The sequence below is a fragment of the Phoca vitulina genome, unplaced genomic scaffold (genome assembly GCF_004348235.1).
Source record: "Phoca vitulina isolate PV1807 unplaced genomic scaffold, GSC_HSeal_1.0 scaffold8, whole genome shotgun sequence".
In the NCBI taxonomy this organism is placed as follows: Eukaryota; Metazoa; Chordata; class Mammalia; order Carnivora; family Phocidae; genus Phoca; species Phoca vitulina.
In genome coordinates, this window is record NW_022589711.1 from 33,572,348 (window position 1) to 33,599,425 (window position 27,078).

Sequence of the window (27,078 nt, forward strand, 5' to 3'; positions counted from 1 at the left end):
CCCCCCCCCTTTTTTTTTTAAATCCTCTTCTTTCTTTTTTCTTATCTTATCAATTCCTTTTATAAAATCATAATTTTCATCTTTACAGTCATATCCCATCCCTTCATCGTATTTGCCCTTATTTTGGTACATATATAAGTTTTTCTTTCTTTAAAATTTTGGGAGGCACATTCTTCTAACAGACCAAATATGCCCCAAATCTAGTGTGTGGCACTGATCTATGCATCAGCCTGATCATATTTGATCACATTCTGGTTTTTTTTGTTTGTTTTTATCTTTTTCTTTTTCTTTTTTTTCTCTTTATTCTTTCTTTCCCTTTCTTTTACCCCGGTTTCAAGTCTCTTCTGATTTGTTTAGTGTATATTTTTCTGGGATCGTGGTTACCCTGTTAGCATTTTGTTCTCTCATTCATCTATTCTCCTCTGGACAAAATGACAAGATGGGAAAAATCACCTCAAAAAAAAGAACAAGAGGCAATACTGACTGCCAGGGACCTAATCAATATGGACATTAGTAAGATGTCGGAACTAGAGTTCAGAATGATGATTTTAAAGATACTAGCTGGGCTTGAAAAAAGCATGGAAGATAGAGAAACCCTTTCTGGAGAAATAAGAGAACTAAAATCTAACCAAGTCAAAATCAAAAAGGCTATTAATGAGGTGCAATCAAAAATGGAGTCTCTAGGGGTGCCTGGGTGGCTCAGTCGTTAAGCATCTGCCTTCGGCTCAGGTCATGATCCCAGGGTCCTGGGATCGAGCCCTGCATCGGCCTCCCTGCTTGGCGGGAAGCCTGCTTCTCCCTCTCCCACTCCCCCTGCTGTGTTCCGTCTCTCGCTTTGTCTCTCTCTGTCAAATAAATAAATAAAATTCTTAAAAAAAAAAAAAAAATGGAGTCTCTAACTGCTAGGATAAATGAGGCAGAAGAGAGAATTAGCGATGTAGAAGACCAAATGATGGAAAATAAAGAAGCTGAGAAAAAGAGAGAGAAACAACTACTGGATCACAAGGGCAGAATTCGAGATAAGTGATACCATAAGATGAAATAATATTAGAATAATTGGGATCCCAGAAGAAGAAGAAAGAGAGAGAGGGGCAGAAGGTATATTGGAGCAAATTATAGCAGAGAACTTTCCTAATTTGGGGAAGGACACAGGCATCAAAATCCAGGAGGCACAGAGAACCCCCCCTCAAAATCAAAAATAGGTCAACACCCCGACATCTAACAGTAAAACTTACGAGTCTCAGAGACAAAGAGAAAATCCTGAAAGCAGCTCGGGAGAAGAGATCTGTAACCTACAATGGTAGAAACATTAGATTGGCAACAGACCTATCCACAGAGACCTGGCAGGCCAGAAAGGACTGGCAGGATATATTCAGAGCACTAAATGAGAAAAATATGCAGCCAAGAATACTATATCCAGCTAGGCTGTCATTGAAAATAGAAGGAGAGATAAAAAGCTTCCAGGACAAACAAAAACTAAAGGAATTTGCAAACACAAAATCAGCCCTACAAGAAATATTGAAAGGGATCCTCTTAAGCAAAGAGAGAGCCTAAAAGTAACATAGACCAAAAAGGAACACAGACAATATACAGTAACAGTCACCTTACAGGCAATATAATGGCACTAAATTCATATCTTTCAGTAGTTACCCTGAATGTAAATGGGCTAAATGCCCCAATCAAAAGACACAGGGTATCAGATTGGATAAAAAAACAGGACCCATCGATATGCTGTCTGCAAGAGACTCATTTTAGACCCAAAGACAACCCTAGATTGAAAGCGAGGGGGTGGAAAACCATTTACCATGCTAATGGACACCAAAAGAAACCTGGGGTGGCAATCCTTATATCAGACAAATTAGATTTTAAACCAAAGACTATAATAAGAGATGAGGAAGGACACTATATCATACTTAAAGTGTCTATCCAACAAGAAGATCTCACAATTGTAAATATCTATGCCCCTAACATGGGAGCAGCCAATTATATAAGCAATTAATAGCAAAAGCAAAGAAACACATTGACAATAATACAATAATAGTGGGGGACTTTAACACCCCCCTCACTAAAATGGACAGATCATCTAAGCAAAAGATCAACAAGGAAATAAAGACTTTAAATGACACACTGGACCAAATGGACTTCACAGATATATTCAGAGCATTCCATCCCAAAGCAACAGAATACACATTCTTCTCTAGTGCCCATAAAACATTCTCCAGAATAGATCACACCCTAGGTCACAAATCAGGTCTCAACCAGTACCAAAAGATTGGAATCATTCCCTGCATATTTTCAGACCACAATGCTTTGAAACTAGAACTCAATCACAAGAGGAAAGTCAGAAAGAACTCAAATATGTGGAAGGTAAAGAGCATCCTACTAAAGAATGAATGGGTCAACCAGGAAATTAAAGAAGAATTTAAAAAATTCATGGAAACAAATGAAAATGAAAACACAACTGTTCAAAATCTTTGGGATGCAGCAAAGGCAGTCCTAAGAGGAAAGTATATACCAATACAAGCCTTTCTCAAGAAACAAGAAAGGTCTCAAATACACAACCTAACCCTACACCTAAAGGAGCTGGAGAAAGAACAGCAAATAAAGCCTAAACCCAGCAGGAGAAGAGAAATTGTAAAGATCAGAGCAGAAATCAATGAAATAGAAACCAAAAGAACAGTAGAACAGATCAACGAAACTAGGAGCTGGTTCTTTGAAAGAATTAACAAGATTGATAAACCCCTGGCCAGACTTATCAAAAAGAAAAGAGAAATGACCCAAATAAATAAAATCATGAATGAAAGAGGAGAGATCACAATCAACACCAAAGAAATACAAACAATTATAAGGACATATTATGAGCAACTATATGCCAGCAAATTAGATAATCTGGAAGAAATGGATGCATTCCTAGAGATGTATCAACTACCAAAACTGAACCAGGAATAAATAGAAAACCTGAACAGACCTATAACCACTAAGGAAATTGAAGTAGTCATCAAAAATCTCCCAACAAAGAAAAGCCCAGGGCCAGATGGCTTCCCAGGGGAATTCTACCAAACATTTAAAGAAGAATTAATACCTATTCTGAAACTGTTCCAAAAAATAGAAATGGAAGGAAAACTTCCAAACTCGTTTTATGAGGCCACCATTACCTTGATCCCCAACCCAGACAAGACCCCATCAAAAAGGAGCATTACAGACCAATATCCCTGATGAACATGGATACAAAAATTCTCACCAAAATACTAGCCAATAGGATCCAACAGTACATTAAAAGGATTATTCACCATGACCAAGTGGGATTTATTCCTGGGCTGCAAGGTTGGTTCAACATCCACAAATCAATCAATGTGATACAATACATTAATAAAAGAAAGAATAAGAACCATATGATCCTCTCAATAGATGCAGAAAAAGCATTTGACAAAGTACAGCATCCTTTCTTGATCAAAACTCTTCAGAGTATAGGGATAGAGGGTACATACCTCAATATCATAAAAGCCATCTATGAAAAACCCACAGTGAATATCATTCTCAATGGGGAAAAACTGAGAGCTTTCCCGCTAAGGTCAGGAACACGGCAGGGATGTCCACTATAACCACTGCTATTCAACATAGTATTAGAAGTCCTAGCCACAGCAATCAGACAACAAAAAGAAATAAAAGGCATCCAAATCGGCAAAGAAGAAGTCAAACTCTCACTCTTTGCAGATGATATGATACTTTATGTGGAAAATCCAAAAGACTCCACCCCAAAACTGCTAGAACTCATACAGGAATTCAGTAAAGTGGCAGGATATAAAATCAATGCACAGAAATCAGTGGCAGTCCTATACAACAACAACAAGACAGAAGAAAGAGAAATTAAGGAGTCGATCCCATTTACAATTGCACCCAAAACAATAAGATACCTAGGAATAAATCTAACCAAAGAGGCGAAGAATCTGTATTCAGAAAACTATAAAATACTCATGAAAGAAATTGAGGAAGACACAAAGAAATGGAAAAACGTTCCATGCTCATGGATTGGAAGAACAAATATTGTGAAGATGTCAATGCTACCTAGAGCAATCTACACATTCAATGCAATCCCTATCAAAATACCATCCACTTTTTTCAAAGAAATGGAACAAATAATCCTAAAATTTGTATGGAACCAGAAAAGACCCTGAATAGCCAGAGGAATGTTGAAAAAGGAAAGCAAAGCTTGTGGCATTACAATTCCGGACTTCAAGCTCTATTACAAAGCTGTCATCATCAAGACAGTATGGTACTGGCACAGACACATAGATCAATGGAACAGAAGCGAGAGCCCAGAAATGGACCCTCAACTGTATGGTCAACTAATCTTTGACAAAGCAGGAAAGAATGTCCAATGGAAAAAAGACAGTCTCTTCAACAAATGGTGTTGGGAAAATTGGACAGCCACATGCAGAAGAATGAAAGTGGACCATTTCCTTACACCACACACAAAAATAGACTCAAAAATGGTTGCAAGACCTAAATATGAGACAGGAGTCCATCAAAATCCTAAAGGAGAACACAGGCAGCAACCTCTTCGACGTCAGTTGCAGCAACTTCTTCCTAGAAACATCACCAAAGGCCAAGGGAAGCAAGGGCAAAAATGAACTATTGGGACTTCAAGATAAAAAGCTTTTGCATAGCAAAAGAAACAGTCAACAAAACCAAAAGACAACTGAGAGAATGGGAGAAGATATTTGCAAATGACATATCAGATAAAGGGCTAGTATCCAAAATCTATAAAGAACTTATTAAACTCAACACCCAAAGAACAAATGATCCAATCAAGAAATAGGCAGAAACATGAACATTTTTCCAAAGAAGACATCCAAATGGCCAAGAGACACATGAAAAAGTGCTCAACATCGTTTGGCATCAGGGAAATCCAAATCAAAACCTCAATGAGATACCACCTCACACCAGTCAGAATGGCTAAAATTAACAAGTCAGGAAACGACAGATGTTGGCGGGGATGTGGAGAAAGGGGAACCCTCCTACACTGTTGGTGGGAATGCAAGCTGGTGCAGCCACTCTGGAAAACAGTATGGATGTTCCTCAAAAAGTTGAAAATAGAGCTACCATACGACCCAGCAATTGCACTACTGGGTATTTACCCCAAAGGTACAAATGTAGGGACCCGAAGGGGTACATGCACCCTGATGTTTATAGCAGCAATGTCCACAATAACCAAACTATGGAAAGAGTCAAGATGTCCATATATATATATACACACACACAATGGAATATTATCCAGCCATCAAAAGGAATGAGATCTTGTCATTTGCATCGACGTGGATGGAACTGGAGGGTATTATGCTGAGCGAAATAAGTCAATCAGAGAAGGACATGTATCATATGACCTCACTGATATGAGGAATTCTTAATCTCAGGAAACAAACTGAGGGTTGCTGGAGTGGTGGGGGGTGGGAGGGATGGGGTGGCTGGGTGATGGACATTGGGGAGGGTATGTGCTATGGTGAGCGCTGTGAATTGTGTAAGACTGTTGAATCACAGACCTGTACCTCTGAAACAAATAATACATTATATGTTAAAAAAAAGAAGAAGAGAGCAGGAAGGGAAAAATGAAGAGAGGGAAATTGGAGGGGGAGACAAAGTATGAGAGACTATGGACTCTGAGAAACAAACTGAGAATTCTAGAGGGGAGGTGGGGTGGAGGGATGGGTTAGCCTGGTGATGGGTATTAAAGAGGGCATGTACTGAATGGAGCCCTGGGTGTTATACGCAAACAATCATGGAACACTACATCAAAAACTAATGATGTAATGTATGGTGATTAACATAATAAAAAAAAAGACTGTATGTTAACTATACTGGAATTAAAAAAAAAAAAACCAAAAATGCAAAATATGAGAGGGACAAGTAGGGATATATAAATGCCAATGAAAGGGTGAAAAAGTGGATGGAAAATTACTAAGAATGTGATTAGGTATTAAGTAGGGGGGAAGAGGAATTTGGTTGGATAACAAGTGTCAAGGGATTGTCTCTAAACTGGCTTAGCAGGATTCCTAGTGAAGATTAGGCTCAGCAGGCCAAAGATGGGCAAAAAAAGTGCTCAGGTGACTGTGAACAAAGTTTGTTTCAAGTGGGAGTCCTTGTCAACATCTAGAGGAAGAGGGTGCCATGGAAGAAGGCAGCACCATTGTCTCCCACCAACCTTGCTTGGCAGTATTTGTTACCCCATACCCTCACAGCCTCCTGGCCCCATTACATGTATAATCAGACTCTTTGGACCAGAAAAACCTGAGGAACAAACTGACTCAATAATCTACCCAGTTTTCATAAATTATTTTTGCTACCTGATGCCACTATGCCTAAGACAAAGCTCCTTGCCACTGGCCTCTACTGTAAAGAAGAATCATGAGGTTAAATGCTCTGGGAATTAAAACCTTCCAGCCCACATTTCTTTAGTTTGAGAAGCCAACATTCTGCATGGTACTTAAAATAGGTTTGTCTTTAAAAGTAACACCCTCTACCCAGTGTTTGGTAGCTCTATAGCAGTGGTTCTAATCTCATGGAATTACCTGGGGAACTTTGTAAATGTATAAACATTCAAACACTATACTGGAATCAGAACTTAGATCTAACATGGGTTGATGACAGAGGCAGCCTTCAGTATTTTTATGAAGTTCCCAGGCAATTATGATGACCATATATGTTTTGGAAGTGGTGAATCTTGACAGCTGTCCTTGAGGGCAGTATTCACACCCCAGAGCTCACAATGAGTATGCTGGGTCATCAAAATACTGAAAAAGGAAGGAAATGCATTTGCCTTCAAGTTTGCTTTGGAGACTACAAGATAATTGTAATAAGTGTACAACTGTAGTTGTAGCTAACAATTATTGAGTACATTCTATTTACCAAGATCAGTATTTGAGCCTGTGTAGTCCTTACACTGGCCTGTAATATAACGGTCTTCACTTAGAAATGAGAAAACGAGGCTTTAGAGGTTATGTAACATGGCGAAAGTCATGCAGAGTGTGACAGTGCCAGGAATCACAGTCAGATCTTCAAAAGTCACTTTCTCATTTTTAACTGTAATGTAATACAGCCTCAGTATTCTATCCCCTAGAATTTTGTACTTACCTAATGAGGTTGGGAAGAGTAAAACAAATAAATAAAAACATACTTATGCTCATTATGCAGTTAACTACTGTTAATCATTAAAGTTTTCTTATATCTCTTTGCATATTTTATGCTATATGTGTAGCTTTTATTAGTCATGTGATATGCATACAGGAATATGTTCTACTTAAAAAATACTATTTCTAGCAAGCATTTCCTCATATCATTATAACATCTATAAAAATTTTACCCTCAATGGTTGCCTAATATTCTATTAGCTTGATGTAACCATTATCCTGTCTTTGGACTCTCTTGTTTTTTTCAATTAGTTGCTATTATAAATGACACTGAATATCTCAATAAAGCTCTTAAACACTAAAAAATGTTGTATTAAACATATATACATGTACACACACAGTTGACCTTGAACAACATGGGTTTGAACTGCACGGGTGCACTTATACACAAATTTTTTAAATAAATACAGTACAATACTGTAAATGTATTTCCTCTTCATTAAGATATTGTTAATAACATTTTCTTTTCTCTAGCTTTATTGTAAGAATACAGTATATAATATATATAACATACAAAATATCTGTTAATTGTTTATATTATCAGTAAGGCTTCTGGTCAAGAGTAGGCTATTAATAGTTAAGTCTTGGGGAGTCAAAAGTTATATGGATTTGCACCTGTGTCAGGGGTGGAGGTGGTGCCCCCAACCCTTGTGTTGTTCAAGGGTTAACTGTGTATATATATATGTATGGACACACACATGTATATAGCCATATTTATCCAAATATCTATTTCTTTAGATATATTTCTAAAAGAGTCTTTTTATTTAAAAAGCAAATGATTTAAAAAATCTAAATACATTATGCAAAATTCCTTTCTAGAAAGACATAAACTTACAACTAACAGTATGTGAAGTGACTTCAATTATATTCTTTTCTTCATTGATCTTTGCTAATGTGATAAAGAGGTATCTTGAACTCATAGTTTTCATACCTCTCTTTTAACCATTTTTGTATTATCTTGGATAAATAGTTTGTGTCCTTGATTTTTCCTCAGTATTTTTATCTAATCGTTCAACAGTTTACATCATGGAATACTTACCGTGGGCCAGGCTTCATTTAAAAGCTTTCCATGGGTTACCTAACCTGTTCTCAGCAACAGGCCTGTGATTAAACACTTTTGACATCTCCATTTTATGTATCAGGAAACTGAGACCCAGAAGTGAGGAGATTTGTCCGAGGCAACACAGCTAGTACGCTCTTTTTTTAATATCATGGTGATAATTTTCCTATAAGGGGGTTTTTTTTGGTGGATAATTTGCCAAATTTGTTATTTACCATTCCAGTTTATTCATGTTTTTATTGTGCTGAAAGTAGAAGTTTGTAGGCGTCCAAATTATCAGTTTATTTAATGATTTCTTCCTTTGCTTCAAAGATTACAAAATAACTTCTCTTTCAAAAACAAACATTCTTCCATAATTCTAGTTCTTAATGCTTTCTTGACTTCTTTAATATACTTGGCATATATTATATAAAGAATATGAGATGGGAATCTAAACTTAAATTGATCTTTTTCCACAAATAACCCATACCTTAAAATTACTTTATGGAACAATCCTTTATTTTTCTATTGGTTTGTGAAAGCTCTTTTATTATACACTAAATTCATATATATGCATTCTATTAAATTATTTCCTCTTGAAGCCATAATATATCATTTTAATGATCATACTATTATAAAACTTTTAAATACTTTTTAGAGTAATCTCTAGGACTCTGTTAAGTGTTGGTCTGGCAGAAAAGTCTCTCAAAAGGGAAAAAAAGAAGAAAATAACTTTATAAGAAACAGCAAATGAGAAATAAGTAAATGAAGTCTAGATTAGCATTGCTTAAAACCTATGGTGTCTCTCTCTGAGCACACATGCATACATGCACTACAGACAGGCACACAAACTGTATAAAGAAAACTGTTTTGTAGCTATCTAGGAGATAAACTCGTAATGGTACACAGAATTGATATCTCTTTGCTCAGGAGCTATGCCTGTGAAAGCCAGTTTGAAAAAAAATAATGTTAAATGGGAGACCTTCCACTCTTTCATGTGCATAAACCATAATATATTCTAAATATGCCTTTATTATTAAACAGGGGGACAGTATTATATACACTTATTTACAACAAGATAATTCATAGTTTTGAATCACATTATCAAAATTTCTGCTTCTACTAGGAAAAAAAAGTCACTTTATCTTTACAAATACATATTGAGAACATATTATGCTAAGTATTAAGAATGAAAAGGTGAATAAATCATGACTCATACCTTCAAAAAGGTCATGGTTTCAAAGAACTGAAAAACATATGAAACATATTTAAAACACTCTATGATAAACTAATAATAACAGATTAAAATAACTGGTACAAAGGAGGAAATGTCCAGTTAAGGGAAAGGTGAAATTTCAGGCGGTAATATTGGAGTGAAACGCAGTGTAAATCTACAAATAACACCATCATGTATTATTGTGTATTACACACCTGAAAATAGGTTTTAATACTGTAATACTTTTCAGATTGGAATACCTTAATTTAAGAATTTCATTGGCTGATAAACAATGCCTTTGAACAAAATACAGATCAGAAATCATAATTGCCTTTCCTGATTTTCTGTCACTACAACCTTCCTCAAGTTTTTCTAGCATTTGAAATTTTTGCCGTTTTGCAATACTTTAATCTTGGATGTCAACATGTTCCTGCTACAAAAATGATATACTACGCTGTGCCACCCTATTTGTTACAGAAGCCTTCAAGTCATACACCAGAAACTTTGTCAAATCTTGGAATATTATTATTCTAGTCGATACTTTTTTCTTTATATGCAGGAATAAAAAGACTGAAAAGGTACATAGGTTACATGTATTTTGTGACTAAACAATTCAACTGAAATGCACAAGGATTTATTGAGTTTTTACTGTATGTCTGACACTATGCTCCAAGCTAAGGATAAAAAAATCCATAACATATAGACTTGAATAAGAATTTCTTTCTCTGCTGGATGCTTAAATAGACCACATGATATCAGCTGTGAAGTAATTAAACCCACTGTGTCCCTGTGCTGCTACACGCAAAACAGATCTTGCTTCAGGAAAAGTTTCTTGCCAGTGCAATCCATATGCATTTGAGACCCTAATCAAGAAATGACCATTTTGTTGAAAAAGGTTTTAACTCCAGCATTGCTATCCCCTCATTATCACAATATAACCCAGACATAGAACATCAAGAAGTTGACAAAAGGCCATCCAAAATTATCAAATAAATTATAGTAGCTGTTTTATAGTTTAACTGCAGTAAACAAATCTCTGGATAAATCAATTAATAAAGTCAGGACTGAAAGTGAACTTATGGAGTAGCACAAGAATTGAACAAGAGCCCCAAAACAAATATCTCCTTTCTAAGGCAAAGAGCCTGAGATAACAGTGTATGGGACATAGAAAAGAAAAGATGATGACAAATAGAACCAAAGCAGATCTTAAATGAAGAAGAACTGGAGATCCATATCTGAACCACATCACTATAGAAACGTTAGTGTTTGCTGCATATTTTCAGGAGAAGTAAGCACAATGTGAATCAGCATAAAGGCAAGAAAACCATCTATTCAAAAGCCCTAAGTTAACGAATTGCAAGTGAACTGAATAGAATGGACATATTATTTAAATTTAAGATTTTGATACTTTATTGGAGGTAAATAAGCTAAGTAACTCACCCAACCTCCAAACAGCATCCTAATAAGCCTTAGGCTATATGTTACACTCCATATAAGAAATTCTTTTTTTTTTTTTGAGACCTTACTGAAATGCTCTTGATCTGATGTATTGGTGGTGTCAAATCAAGACACTCATAATTTCATTAAAGAAGGCATATTCTATCCTATTCAATACATGGCCCCTGTATTGCATGTGACATTGTTGCAAAAATGCTCTTGGAAAATTGCAACAACAATGGGTTTTTAGCTTCCTGAGGAACCATAATGTTGAGATCCTATATCAGTCATCTCGGTGCTTCCTTGGGATAAGAGAGGGTTGAGGAAGAAAGGTTCTGATGAGCCACACAGTAGCTCACCCAGTTCACTTCAAGCATCACATTATTCTTAATTGATCTCAAGTTCCACAAAGTAGCCTATGAGGCCATAGCTCAAACTGGGCACCAGAAATGCATAAGAGCCTCATGAGGACTGGAATTGTTACCAGAATGGTAGGTTCTTTCCCTACTCAATACCATTTGCCAAATAGACAAATAGCAAGACAGCATTAGATGACAAACAGGTAATTTATTCAATGGCCAGAGAATGAACAAGGGGAACTCATGCTCTTTGGCATCTTCTTCTGGAAAAGCTGAGTGGTGTAGATGATATGGCTGGGGGATGCTTCATGTCAGCCAGGTTTTGGGGAAGGGGTAGAGATTTCCAAGAACTTAGGCTACATCCCTTTTTCTTCCTTATTTGGTCAGGGTTTTCCTGTCATGGTGCCTTTTGGGAGGAGATTTTAGTGGCTTAATGTAGTATAAGAAATGAATAATGTGAACTTTGACCCACTTTATCAGCCCTCTTGAGCCTGTCTGGTTTGATCCCATTCCTTGTGGTCTGGCAGCAAGCTTATCTGGGCAGGAATACCTGTAGGGGAGATATTAGAAAAAAAACAGCTTTAGAAAAATTCTCTATGGGGCTCTTCAAGGGCTCATCTGGTGACAGAACCAGTGACCAAAGAGGCAGAAATCAACTGAAGGAGAAAATATGCCACCCCAAATATGCCGCTCGTGCATATTGATTATTTTGAACTAAAGTTATTTAAGAAACAGCAAGAAAGACACACTGATCCTTCCTTGTCCCTCTGAAAGCAGGAAATAAATACCCTATGTGAAAGGTACTCTCCCTGTACAAAGAGGGTAGAAGGCATCCTTACCATGAAATATAGGAAATTTAAGGCAGAGAAGACAGTATAAACAAAACTTGTTACTTCACTAATTTGCTATTCCAAGGTGAAACCCCTTTGACTTGCCAGTTCTTCACAAATTTATTGTTTCTTTGTCTAAAAGGTATAAAATCTGACTGCTTTGATCATTTCTTTGAGTTTCATATTTTTTTTTGGAGCTTATGTATGTACAAAATTAAATTTGTTTTTCTCTTATTAATTTCTTATGTCAATTTAATTATTATGCCAACCAAAGAACCTAGAAAGAAGTTTTCCACCCCTACACAACCTAGTTTAATCTTACACTCCCTCATCAGCACAGCTTCTCTTTCTCTCTCAATCTCTCCTTTCCTCCTTCCCTTCCTTTCTCTCCCTCTCATTTTCCAGACTAGTTCTTTCTATTTGGGTGTGTGTATACCACCTCACCCCTAGATCTATAGGGCTTCTTGAGTAAAGCAATCAACTGAGCCTTGTCCAGTGGCTTCAAGTCATACATATTCCAAATCCCAGATAGAATACAATTGGGCCAGTTTGGGTAAAATGTCCCTTTCTGATTCAATCAAGCCAAATTTTTATTAGAGGAATGGATAAGAATATTTTTTATGAGATCTTGCCATTTGCAATGACGTGGATGGAACTGGACGGTGTTATGCTGAGCGAAATAAGTCAATCAGAGAAAGACATGTATCATATGCCCTCACTGATATGATGAGTTCTTAATCTCAGGAAACAAACTGAGGGTTGCTGGAGTGGGGGGTGGGGTAGGAGGGATGGGGTGGCTGGGTGATAGACACTCGGGAGGGTATGTGCTATGGTGAGCGCCGTGAATTGTGCAAGACTGTTGAATCACAGATCTGTACCTCTGAAACAAATAATGCAATATATGTTAAGAAAAAAAAAAAGATAGCAGGAGGGGATGAATGAAGGGGGGGAATCAGAGGGGGAGACAAACCATGAGAGACGATGGATTCTGAAAAACAAACTGAGGGTTCTAGAGGGGTGGAGGGTGGGAGGATGGGTTAGCCTGGTGATGGGTATTAAAGAGGGTGTGTTCTGCATGGAGCACTGGGTGTTATGCACAAACAATGAATCATGGAACACTACATCAAAAACTAATGATGTAATGTATGGTGATTAACATAACAATAAAAAATTTTTTAAAAAACATAGCTTTTCTGTGTTTAGTCTTTGTGGAGGATGGTCACAAAAAAAAAAAAGAATATTTTTTATGTAAAGCAGAAACAAAAGGATTGATAGATTAAATAATTGACTTTTTTGTGTGCTGCCAGTATTAATAGTGTCAAATCTGAGTAAGTCTACAAGTAGAAAAGCAATCACGTTTTGGAAAATAGGATGTGTGGAGATTTGACTTGGGGGAGATATAACTGTGGGTATGGTGGCAGGGAGGGAGCCCTGATTTGTTTCAAAGCCAGTTAGTATCCTTATAATCTTTGTTTTAAATTCACAAAATACACAAGACAAGGAAAGAATCCTGAAAGCAGCAATGGAAAAAAAAAAAATCCTTAACCTATTAGGGAAGGCAGATCAGATTCACAGCAGATCTGTCCACAGAAACTTGGCAGGCCAGAAGAGAGTGGTGGGATATATTCAACATGCTGAATGGGAAAAATATACAGCCAAGAATCCTTTATCCAGCAAGGCTGTCAATCAGAATAGAAGGAGAGGTAAAGAGTTTCCCAGACAAACAAAAACTAAAGGAGTTTGTGACCACTAAACCAGCCTTGCAAGAAATTTAAGGGGGACTCTTTGAATGGAAAAAAAAAACCCACCAAAACCAACAAAGACTAGAAAGGAGCAGAGAACATCACCAGAAACACCAACTCTATAGATAACACAATGGCACTAAATTCATATCTTTCAATAATTGCTCTAAATGTAAATGGACTAAATGCTCCAATAAAAAGACAAAAGGTATCAGAATGGGTAAAAAAAAAAAAACAACAAAAAAAAACCAAAATCCATCCAAATGCTGCCTGTAAGAGACTCATTTTAGACCTAAAGACACCTGCAGATTGAAAGTGAGAGGATGGGGAACCATCTATCATGCTAATGGACATCAAAAGAAAGCTGGAGTAGCCATACTTCTATCAGATAAACTAGATTTTAAACCAAAGACTGTAACAAGACATGAAGAAGGGCATTATATTGTAACTAAGGGATCTATCCAACAAGAAGATCTAACAATTGTGAATATTTATGCCCCCAATTTGGGAGCACCCAAATATATAAATCAATTAATAATAAACATAAAGAAACTCATTGATAATAATACAATAATAGTAGGGGACTTTAACACCCCACTACAGCAATGGACAGATCATCTAAGCAGAAAATCAACAAGGAGACAATGGCTTTGAATGATGTGCTGGACTGGAAGGACTTAACAGATGTAGTGAGAACATTTCACCCTAAAGTAGCAGAATACACATTCTTTTCTAGTGTACATGGAACATTCTCCAGAATAGATCACAATCTGGGTCACAAATTGGCCCTCAACAAGTAAAAAAGATGGAGATCATACTATGCATATTTTCAGACCACAACACTGTGAAGCTTGAGGTCAACCACAAGAAAAAATTTGTAAAGACCTCAAATACATGGAGGTTAAAGAACACTGTAGTAAATAATGAATGGGTTAACCAGGAAATTAAAGAATAAATAAAAAAAATATAGGGAAACAAATGAAAATGAAAACATCATGGTCCAAAACCTTTGGGATGAAGCAAAGGCGGTCCTAAGAGACAAGTATATTGCAGTACAGGGCAATCTCAAGAAGCAAGAAAACTCTCAAATATACAACCTAACCTTACACCTAAAGGAGCTAGAAAAGGAACAGCAAATAAAGCCTAAAGCCAACAGAAGAAAGGAAATAATAAAGATTAGAGCAGAAATAAATGATATAGAAACAACAATAACAAAAAAACACATTAGAACAGATCAATGAAACTAAGAGCTGGTTCTTTGAAAGAATAAAATTGGTAAACCCCTAGGCAGACTTATCAAAAAGAAAAGAGAAGGGGCCCAAATAGATAAAATCACAAATGAAAGAGGAGAGATCATAACCAACACCACTCCACCAAAAATTGCTAGAACTAATACATGAATTCAGCACAGTTGCAGGATATAAAATCAACATGCAGAAATCTGTTGCATTTCTATACACCAATAATGAAGCAGCAGAAAAAGAAATCAAGGTATCAATCCCATTTGCAATTGCACCAAAAATAATAAGATACCTAGGAGTAAACCTAATTAAAAAGGTAAAATATCTGTAGTCCGAAAACTGTAGAACATTTATGAAAGAAATTGAAGAGGACACAAAGAAATGCAAAAACATTCCATGCTAATGGGATTGGAAGAACAAACATTGTTAAAATGTCTATATTACCCCAAGCAATCTACACATTTAATGCAATCCCTATCAAAATGCAACATTTTCACAGAGATAGAGCAAACAATCCTAAAATTTGTATGGAACCAGAAAAGACCCCAAATAGCCAAAGCAATTCTGAAAAAGAAAAAACTGGAGGCATCATAATTCCAGATTTGAAGTTATATTACAAAGCGGCAGTCATCAAGACAATATGGTACTGGCACAAAAAGTGACACATGGATCAGTGGAACAGAATAGAAAACCCAGAAATGAACCCACAACTCCATGGTCAACTGATCTTTGACAAAACAGTAAAGAATATCCAATGGAAAAAAGATAGTCTCTTCCACAAATGGTGTTGGGAAAACTGGACAGCAACATGCAGAAGAATGAAACTGGATGACTTTCTTACACCATACACAAAGATAAACTCAAAGTGGATGAAACAACCAAATGTGAGACAGGAAACCATCAAAATCCTAGAAGAGAACACAGGCAGCAACCTCTTTGACCTCAGCCACAGCACCTTCTGACTAGAAACATCACGGGAGGCAAAGGAAACAAAAGCAAACATGAACTCTTGGGACTTCATCAAGATAAAAATCTTCTGCACAGCAAAGGAAACAATCGGCAAAACTAAAAGGCAGCCTGCGGAATGGGAGAAGATATTTGCAAATGACATACCAGATAAAGGGCTAGTATCCAGTATCTATAAACAACTTATCAAACTCAACACCCAAAAAACAAATAACCCAGTTAAGAAATGGGCAGACGACACAAGTAGACACTTTTCCAAAGAAGACATCCAGATGGCTAACAGACACATGAAAAGATGCTCAACATCACTCATCATCAGGGAAATACAAATCAAAACCACAAGGAAATACCACCTCACACCTGTCAGAATAGCTAAAATTAACAACACAAGAAACAACAGGAATTGGCGAGGATGTGGTACTGTTGGTGGGAATGTAAACTGGTGCAGCCACTCTGGAGAACAGTATGGAGGTTCCTCAAAAAACTAAAAATAGAACTACCCTACAGTCCAGCAATTGCACTAGTAGGTATTTACCCAAAGGATACAAAAATACAGATTGGAAGGGGTACGGATGTTTATAGCAGCATTATCAACAATAGCCAAACTATGGCGAGAACCCAAATGTCCATCGACTCATGAATGGATAAAGAGGATATGGTGTGTGTGTGTGTGTGTGTATTATATATATATATTTTATATTGTGTGTATTATATATATATTACATATATATATATTATACATAAATTATATATATATATTACATATATATATATATATGTAAAATGGAATATTACTCAGCCATCAAAAAGAATGAAATCTTGCCATTTGCAGCAACGTGGATGGAGCTAGAGTGTATTATGCTAAGCAAAATAACTCAATCAGAGAAAGATAAATACCATATGATTTCACTCACATGTGGAATTTAAGAAAGAAAACAGAGGAACATATGGGAAGAGGAAAAAAAAAAAGGAGGGAAATCAGAAGAAACTCAATGACAGAGAACAAACTGAGGGTTTGATGGAGGGAGGTGGGTGGGGAGTGGGCTAGATAGGTGATAGGTATTAAAGAGGGCACTTGTGATGAACACTGGGGTTGTTGATGAATCACTGAATTCTACTCGTGAAATCAATATTTCATTGATTGTTAAATAAAATTTAAATAAAAAAAAAGAAAATGGCATGATTGCCAGGTATGAACCAGCAGCTTCATTGAGTAACAGTTTCATCTTAAAATTCTTTTGGTACTCATTGAATATGGTATATTGTTATTTTTGTTTGTGTAAGTTTTGTCTTTCAAGTAGATTCTAAGTTGATTGATGATATATCCTGTCATTTCTTCCCAGAGATTTTTATGGGAACTTGCTTATTGTCTCCACTGGGCAATGTTTGAGCAGAAGAGCAGAAGCCCAGAGAAACTCAAGGACAGGAAATACAGCTAAATCTCATGAGAAAAGGGGTTTAATGAGAGACTATGGACTCTGAGAAACAAACTGAGGGTTCTAGAGGGTAGGGGGGTAGGAGGATGGATTAGCCTGGTGATGGGTATTAAAGAGGGCACGTATTGAATGGAGCACTGGTTGTTATACGCAAACAATGAATCATGGAACACTACATCAAAAACTAATGATGTATGGTGATTAACATAACATAATAAAATTTTTTAAAGAGGGGGTTTAAACTGTAGAGTCAATCAGTTAAATGATATTGAAGGAAACTTTTTCTTCACCTTTTCTAGTATTCTGGAATTGTAGTTAAGGCTAACTCTAAATTAAGTTCATAACAGACTCTAAGTGATGCTGAGAGCCCAGAATATTCTGAAGAGAATTCCAATGAGCAATCCACAACAGTGGTTAGATTTCTCTGCACAGAGTTTACCCACAACTGTCCAACCACTCCCTCCCTAGTGAATAAAAAAAAGAACTTGAAGGTACATGGAGAAGTCAGAGGGTCTTGGCAGTACACTTGGGCAGAGTGCATTGTTGACCAGGAATGGTGAGGCATTGAAATGCAAGCAAGAGCATTTATTATTAGGTCTTAGAATTGTAATTTGGGGAGCACAGATGCAGGTAGAAACCCAAAAGGACCCCACTGAGGAAAAATGGTGAGGGGCTTTTAAAGGAAAAAGAAAAGAGGAAATTGCTATGAATTCCATTAAATTGTTTTTTAGTCATTCTGATTGGAGGACAAATAATTTGAATTTATAATTCACTGGCTTACTTAGGTCATCTCATCAGTTTTTAAGAAAAAACACATTTTTCATGGTCCTCATCGAGTCATTTGTCAGCAGTCTCAGCACTTTTGTTTCCTCTTGGCATCAACAAAAGTTAAGCAGTTGAACAAAGTGGAATAGTGAAGACAAGATGGAGTCACTTAGGGTGTCTTGTCACTGAGACCTGTAGCCTTCCCTTCACAGTACCAAAAATGCTAAGAGGCTAGTCAATATCCCCCCCTCAACCCCCCACACACACACCCCACCTCCTTTCTCAGCCATGGGAGAGAGAAAGTAAGGGCTCCTTACCACCACCAAAGCCAAGTTTGAGGAATGGTCCAAGAGAATTACTAGGAGAGGTTGGGTTTTCTAAGAAATAGAACTGGGCACCTCATTCCCCGGGTGGATGTTGGTCAAACTCAGAACTTGAAGGCCCATTGTTCTGTGATCCTCTGAGAAGAGAGTAATGAGGCTCTTGGCAGACCTTGACTTGTATTCTCTGAATTTGGGATGTTGTCCATTTGTTGTGTATAGATTTTGGCAGGCTGAGGATCATCTGGAGTATCTCATACCCTTGGGGTTTTGGGAAGAATGATAGAGCTTATTTGGAAGAAGATGAAGGCAGCTTCTGTTCCAACCTTGTTCTCTTTGACCCTCAGTTGATGAGAAAGAGGATCTCAGTAGTTCGTGGATCTTTGTTGGAAGGCGAAAGGAAATTAATGAAGTGGCAGAAGGCATAGAGCTGCCCAGACAGCTGCCACACAAAGCAATGAGATGCCCAACATTAAAAGAAAAAAAGGATCAGAAAGTAGACTTCAAGCAGGATCACACAGGGACAAAGCTGCCTCTGTCTGAGGGGATGATCAACAGTGGAGGGGTCTAGGATCAGAGTGAAGCCTATTTTAAGAAAAATCACACTTACCATCTCCTCAGGGATATCCAGCATCAGATAGGATCAGACTGAACCAAAATGTCCGGGGATAATTATCACCAGAGACAGGCTTGCCAAGTTAAGTCTGGGCACAATTCCTCATTTTCATGTCTTTCTCCTTTACCCCTGAGCCATAAAAAGAGCAAGTGGCTAGAAAGGGTGGTTGTGAGTGGGGCAGGGTGGGGAGTAAGTGCTTTGAATCAGATATGAGACTGGAGTATTAAACTAGACTGAACTAAATTTAATACCTGTCAATGACCCAGAAGATAGAGAATCTTTCTAAGGCAAAGGGATGGGATTTAATCAGGCACATTTAAAAGAATAATTGAAAAATAAAACCAACAAATGTTAATACAATCTAGTGTTATTAAGGTCAGTGAATGTCCACTTCTCTCATGTGTTGTTTATTTTTTGTCCTTTCAGTGTCAGATGCTGTACAGTCTCTCTCATTTTCTTATTTCCCTTACCTTTATCTCTTTTCTACATGATTTCATCCTGCCTGAATATATCTCAGTGTGGCCCCATGGTTACCTGGTCCCAGTGCCAACCACCATCTAACTATGGTTCTCCTACACATTTTCAAGAGAAGGTAAGTTGCTTAACTCATCTAGCAAATTGGTTGTCTTTAGGTGCATTGCTGGTCCCATTAGCTTTGGCCTTAATGTGGGTACTGGTACAAATGGCAACAAAACATCAAGGGTTGTTCTAAATGTTCTTAGAAGGGGACATAGCAAATAGGTAATAATTAGAGGTTATTCAGGGTGAGTATTCATTTAATATTTTTTTGGCTTGTGGTACCTTTTGGATGAGTCGATTTCTTGAATGTACATCTGTAACTTTCTCAAATCATGAAGTGACTCTCTGGTATCATGTCAAGGTGAATCATAATAGATTTGTTTGCATACCTATTGCTTGTGAACAGAGAGGAAGTCTTGTTAAACAGGTCAGATATGACATCTGTTTTTGGTCCGGAGGAAGAAATGAAACAAGCACGATAATCTGCCTTTAAATTACTTGCTCACGATTAAGCAAAGAGCTTCAGGTAAATGAAAAGTGCAATTGCATTAGTAATGTACATGTTCCTCAAAGTGGAATATAGAAAATTATGTGTATAGCTTAATATCACTATTAGAGAAGCACTGACTTTCACGGGGTCCTGAAACTCCTGTATTACTGTGTTTCTGAGTGATATCTCACTCACACCATGTCCTTGAGAGCAGCTGAGGGTTTTGCATTTGATAAGCATTGAGGAGACACACACGCATGCTGGACACTCTATTTTCTTGTTACTTGGCAACAGTTTCTTTTTCTTCTTAGCAACAGTGGAGTGAAGAGCTTTTTGAAAACTGAAAAAACTAGAGTACAGAAAAAGTCAAAGTCTTTCATATTCCCTCCGGCTGGAGGGCATATTAGAAGGGACCAGATTCAGCTGTGGATAAAATGAAGTATATTTGTTATCTAGTTATGTGTATGTTCCTATTGAAATTTAACCCAAAGTCTTAATATCTTAATCATTTAACTGTTTCACTCCTCTACTACAGTTTAAGTATTATGAAACACAGCCTCTCAGTCTGTTTATATTCATGTCAGTTTTCCCAGTATGTGTGGCTCACACTGAAAAGAAATGTATCAGGAAAAGCAGTAATTTTCAGGTAACCTCTTATTATTTGGTTAACCAACCATTGCCTGGATTTTTCATTTATTTAATAGTTTTTGGAAAGATTGCAGTTGTGGATGGAGAAGAGAAAGAAAAACCGACTGATTTTGGCAGAATCTCTGACTTGTAAAGAGATCACTGGTCTTCTTCTCTTTTGTGGAAATTACGATTTTTTTAAAAGCAAGAAATAAACTTTTATTAAGTACCTGAGAATTCAGTTGTTCTAGCAGCTTCTGTCACTTAACTAGTATGCTAGTCTATGAGAGAAAACTTATTCGAAGGAATATCATGTCTCAGATGGTCTTACATGAGGGGAAAGAGTCATTGCCTTAGCTGGTGAGAGGGGCCCCCAGGACTGTACAATGTCACCGTCTTACTTCAATGAAGTGAAGCCTCAAGTCATTCTTGTTTCTGTTTGCTTTTTATAGGGAAACACACAGATTTAAGTGAACATTTCTATGAGATTTGGCCAGTGTGTTCCACATATATTCACTATGTCAATTAAGATATCCAACATTTCTGGGGCGCCTGGGTGCACGGTCAATTGAGTCTAACTCTTGGTTTTGGCTCAGGTCATGATCTCAGGCTCGTGAGGTGGAGCCCGTGTGGGGCTCCATGCTCAGTGTGGAGTCTGCTTAGATTCTGTCTCCCTCTGCTCGTTCCCCCAACCCCCTAAAACAAATAAGTAAGTCTTAAAAAAAAAAAATCAAACATTTCTAACACCCCACAAAGTCCCCTCTGCCACACTTTTAATCAAGGCGTGCTACCACCTAGGCAAAGTCATGATATTTATAACCATAAATTACAATTTTTCCTGGCCTAGAATAAATGAAGATGGAACCATACCATGTGGATTCTTTTTGTCTGGCTTTCTTCAGTCATCAAGGTGTTTTTTCCCCCATTCATCTATCTTTTTGCATGTATCCGTAGTTTGCTTTAAAAAAAAGTTGTGGAGGGCGCCTGGGTGGCTCAGTTGGTTAAGCGACTGCCTTCGGCTCAGGTCATGATCCTGGAGTCCCAGGATTGAGTCCCGCATCGGGCTCCCTGCTCAGTGGGGAGTCTGCTTCTCCCTCTGACCCTCCCCTCTCTCATGCGTGCTCTCTCTCTCTCATTCTCTCTCTCAAATAAATAAATAAAATATTTTAAAAAAAAATTGTGGAATAGTATCCCATACCACAATTTATTGATTCCTTTGATGATAGACATCCCAGTTGTTTCCAATTTGGGACTGTTATGAATAAATCTTCTATGAACGTTCATGTAGAAGTCTTTTTATGGACATAATTCTCAAAAATCTGTTGGGCAAATACTTAAAAGTGGAATTGGGAGTCACATAAGTGCATGCTGACTTTTGTGAGCTTTTGCAAGGGGCTGCATCATCTTACATTTCCACCCGTAGTGTGTGAGTTCACCTTACTCCATATCATTGCCAATACTTGATGTGTCACTTTAAAAAAAAAATTCATGATTCTCATGTTATCATATTGTGATTTTAATTTTCATTGTGCTGAGAACTATCGATCATCTTAGGCATCATAAGTTTTCTTTTGTGGTGAGTCTTCTCAGTAGTATTGTTCATTTTTTATTGAGTTGTTTCTTTTTGATATTGATTTATGGGCATCTGTTTTACATGTTCTGAATACATATATATGTATGCTTTTTCAGGCTCACCCACCCCCTCTCCTACTCTCCACACATTTTTTCCCCAATCTGTGTCTTGCTTTTTCATTCTTTAAAATGGTGATGATAAAGGAAAGTTTTTATTTTTAATGAAGGCCCATTTAACATATTTTCTTTTAGTGCTTTTTTATTCTGAGAAAATTTTACCAATCTATTTTTTTTCCAGAAGATTTTGTAGTTTTTCTTTTATATTTCATACATATGCATATGCCTGGCAATGCCTAATTTTTTAGCTCTTCAAATGCCCTATTCTCTCTAGATCTCCATGCATTGCATATTATGTAAAAACCACCATCCCCTCTTCTTCGTAGAAGGCAATATGGTATAATAGAAGATCATGGATTCTAGAGGCAAACTACTGACTTCAAATATTAATTCTTTTACTAGCACTGTGCTTCGATTTCCTCGCTTGTAAGATGGAAATAATAATAATTCATCTTTATAAAGATTGAATGAGTTAAAGTATGTAAAACACGTAGAACAAAATGTACCACATTGTGAGCACTGAACAGAAAGAGATATATTCACAACACCTTATTATATTTCCAGGCTCTGTTCCAGTAGCTTATCCACTAAGAAACTTTGATAGTGCTTCCAGTCTGAGTAGGAGCTGCCTGCAGAATTTGTGCATGATACTCCCCTTCTGCCCCCAGGGTACTGGAATACATCTACTACTTAAAGAAAATACAAATACAATAATACAAAATCCTGAGACCTATCCGAGCAGCACCAGTGTAGCAGATATGCAATTCAATATTTGAATCTCAGCAGTAGGTATAGCTTTTGCTCAATCTCTACCCTCACCCACCCCCACTCCACCTCCGACAAATTGGCATTGCTTTTTATTAGTGTGCATTGTGAGGAAGATCTTTGCCTCCTTTTTCCTTCCCCTTTCTATTATCCTCTTTGTTCTTCTCTCATTCTGTCCATGCACACAAAAGGAAGAATTAATAAGATTTTGCCAGACACAAGAAAATTGCTTAGACCACTTTCACCAATGGGCAAGCTCACAGTGTGTAGACACACCCTGTGTGTGCTCCCATGAACAACTGTCTCTTCTACTCTGGGCAATGGTGATCCAATTAATGGCCCTCTTAGAACTCATCCATCTTGTTCTCCACTCTTTCTTCCAAATGAACTGAAGCACATTCATTAATACTTTCATCTCCTCTACTACCAGTCCGGCCCAAGATTGACAAAATGCCAGAATTTCAGTTTCGTGCTTGCTCTTGCCTTTATGCTTGGCCATATTTTCTAACTCAGCTTGACAGGTCTCCACTTTGAGTATCTTAAGCACAAGACTAATAAACAACAAATTGACATATTTGCCCCTGTATACTTATTCCTTGTATGTAGAATGAATCTCATAGTAAATTTATAGGGAAGGGTACCTTGTCAAGACAGGATTAGTATATTCCTGGATTTCTTTTGGAAATTGGGATGAGGCTTGCTTATTATTACTATTCCAGAGTTTGCTTTATTCCCCGCTTCTCTTTTAAGTTGAATTTTATCTTGAATTCATTGTGATACAGAAATTAGTATTTTGTAAAATGGATGTAAATGCAATTAACAATCATAACTCAAATTTCTAGAGTCATGTAGTGCTCTAAGTTGGAGAGCTGGGCTCTAAGTCCAACTCTACAAGTAAGAACTTAGTATAGAATTATGTGAAATTTGGAAAATCATTTAGCCTCTGACTTCTTTCTCTCGAAGAATGAGCTATAACACACATCCTAGTCAATTCAGTATATTATAATGGTTTTTAATATATATATATTTAAATTACAACTGTTTATATCATAATTTTCTAGATGAAGAAACTGAGAAGTTAACTAAATTGTTCAAAGACACAGAATTTGCCAGTAGAAGGAACTAAATTGCAGGCTGATACTCTGCCTCCATTTCCTTGCCCTTCTTCAAAATGAAGAAAATTCTCTAATACGAAGCAATGCAGGGAAGCAAGTAATTCTGTCTTGTAATTCTTGTGCTGGAACTCTAAAGTACAAATGCTTATTTTGACTGAATGTTTTCACTCGCAGAATTAGATGAATATCTAAGCAACACTGTTGATCAGTTATATCTCATCACCCACACAGTAACATATTTTGTGGGATATGTTGTGGGATGCCCTAATCTCTCAATTTCGTGACCCTTTTATCTTTTAGCATTACTTCTTCTGCGCCTGTACCACTGCTCCCATGACTAAACTCTGGACTTTGAGGTCAGTGAGTTCTAAGCTGGAACAGTCCTTAGTAATGAACGTGGCCTCTGAACTCAGGGCCCTTTGCCTGTTAGGGGCCAGAGTGATGCGAGGTCAGGCCTCTCACCACTCCCTGAGTTGATGGATTAACAACATCAAAGCTAGAGCTATATAGTCAATTTAGACAGAAATGGACCCCTTTCAGGGAGTATGGAGTCTCCCTTTTCAGCAGAGCCCCCAGACCCCTCAACACAGAAGTCCACCCAGACTGTAACTGACTTCAAAATTCTCTTTCCACCAAAGAGGAAACAGCGCTGACTATTCTGGCAGCTTGTCAGGACCTCACCGTTCTGGTTAATACATCAGTCCTTGCCCTCATCCCGTTAATATCTTTTGTTTGGGAAACTCACTCCCCACTTCTTACAAAAATTATTCCAAATCTATATCCCCCAGATTCAGTGTTTCATATTTTATAATCTCCTTTATATCCTTGATCATCAGAGGGGCTGATGTTTACAAACTACCTAGTCCCATATATCATTCTTGAAGACCATCACCTGGATCATCATCTTCCTGTCACTGTTAGCCAATTTTGCTGTTTGCAAGAAAGGCCTATGTAAAAGCCTGACCTCTCACTTTCTCGACCTCCTTTTTCCCAGGACCATTACCTCCACTTCATTTGTATTAGTGTTTCCATAGCTACTCTGCATTTCTTGATCAAGTGTAAAATGTTTATCTTTTAGAGCTCTGAGATTGGAACCGTTCTTAGCGATGAAAACTCCTATACTTACAATTACATAACTCAGCTATGCTCATTTCACGTATTTAAGACAAATAGGAAGGATGTGAGAAAAAGTAAAGGAAACCAGGGATTAGAGGCTTTAATGAAGCCAGCTGTCATGGTTCAGCATTACTTAGACTATGTTGTAGCCTTAGATAAATGTATGTTCAAATATATTTTATCTAAGTGTTATACTGCTATCAAGACTTTTTTGAACACTTTACCCTCTCCCGCTCCCCCACAACCCCTCTTTATTATATATAGTAATATAAAATATATAATATATAATAATATAGAAACATATCAAATTAGTTTTAAGTTATTTTATTAAATAATTGAATATAGTAAACAATTATTAAATAATTAAAATATTAAATAATTATTAAAATTTTCTTAAAATGGAAAATAAAAATACAATTTAAACTTTTTTTTTTGCAACACCACATAAATCAACCTCTGCTTTAGAGACAGTGCTCTATTTTTTTGCCCCATTTTTCTTACATAGACCTCAACTAGAAAACCCTGATTCTGAATCAGACCAGCTGCTCATCTTCACTATACCCATAGTCTGGCTGTTGAGCTCTATTAGAGTAAGAACCACAAATGCAGACATTGTTTTCCATTATAAATATGTGTTCTCCATTTTAGCTGAGTTCTCATATCATCAATTAATCTGTTTCAATTCTAGTTGGCTCTCTCATTTGCCACAGCTAGCAATTCAGTGCTTTTCTACTCTCTGCACTCTAACCTCCTCATCTCCCCACTTCATTCTCACTAACTGACTTTATCTCAGCTTCCAGTCTCATTAGATGACTGTATAATTCAGAGTATATAGAAATTATCAAATACACTCAACCTTCTGCCTCCTTATCCACAAAATGTCTCTGCACCCATTTTTTTTTTTCTTCCTCTTTATGAGATAAGTTCCAGTTTGCCCAGGACAGTCTTAGTTTACGCATGTCATCCCAGGGTAGTTATTAACAGTGCCTCCTTCTATTATCAAAATGTTAATCTAATTCTACGAGAAGCTCTTCCCCCCCCACCCCAACTTGTGTCTTAATATCAGGATATTATTATCATTTCCCTATTTGTTGATTATACCATCCTTTTCTTATATCATCAAACTTTGTTTCTCTTCTGGCTTTCTGCTATCTGTATTTACATTTTTCCCACAATAAAAATTATAACTCTTTACTGCATGGTTTTCTTAACTACTTCTCTTTCTCATCCCACACTTCTTGAAAAAGTTCTTGAATTAAATATAAACTACTTATAGTTTATAGTATATACATTTGCAAATTCTTCTCTGATTCAACAGATAGAGTTTGGGCACCCTTCCTATGTACTTTTCCTATAATACTTTCTCCAGAGAAAGAGACAATAGGGAATATATTGACTCATGCAGTTACAGAGGCTGAGAAATCCCCAAATCTGTAGGCAAGCTGGAAATTCAGGAAAGCCGATGGTACAGTTCTCGTCAAAGTCTGAAGGCCTGAGACCCAGGAGAGCCGATGGTGTAAATTCCCAATCTGAGTCCAAGTCTGAAGGTAGAAGACTGATATCCCTGCTCAAAGAGAGTCATACAGAGAGAGTGAATTCTCCCTTA

At 37.2% G+C, this 27,078-nt stretch overlaps 1 protein-coding gene across 7 annotated transcripts in view; it reads left to right on the forward strand.

Annotated features, from left to right (window-relative positions):
* LOC116633800 (glutamate-rich protein 2-like) overlaps window positions 1-27,078 on the forward strand; it is a 497,520-nt gene that overhangs the window by 364,013 nt on the left and 106,429 nt on the right. For 6 of the 7 annotated variants that reach the window (XR_004299784.1, XR_004299785.1, XR_004299786.1 and 3 more), the window contains one exon: window positions 19,669-19,743. The exons of the other annotated variant lie outside the window; for it this stretch is intronic. The gene's annotated coding sequence lies outside the window, so the exon portion shown is untranslated. The remainder of the gene's footprint in view (window positions 1-19,668; window positions 19,744-27,078) is intronic. 7 annotated transcript variants of the gene reach the window in all.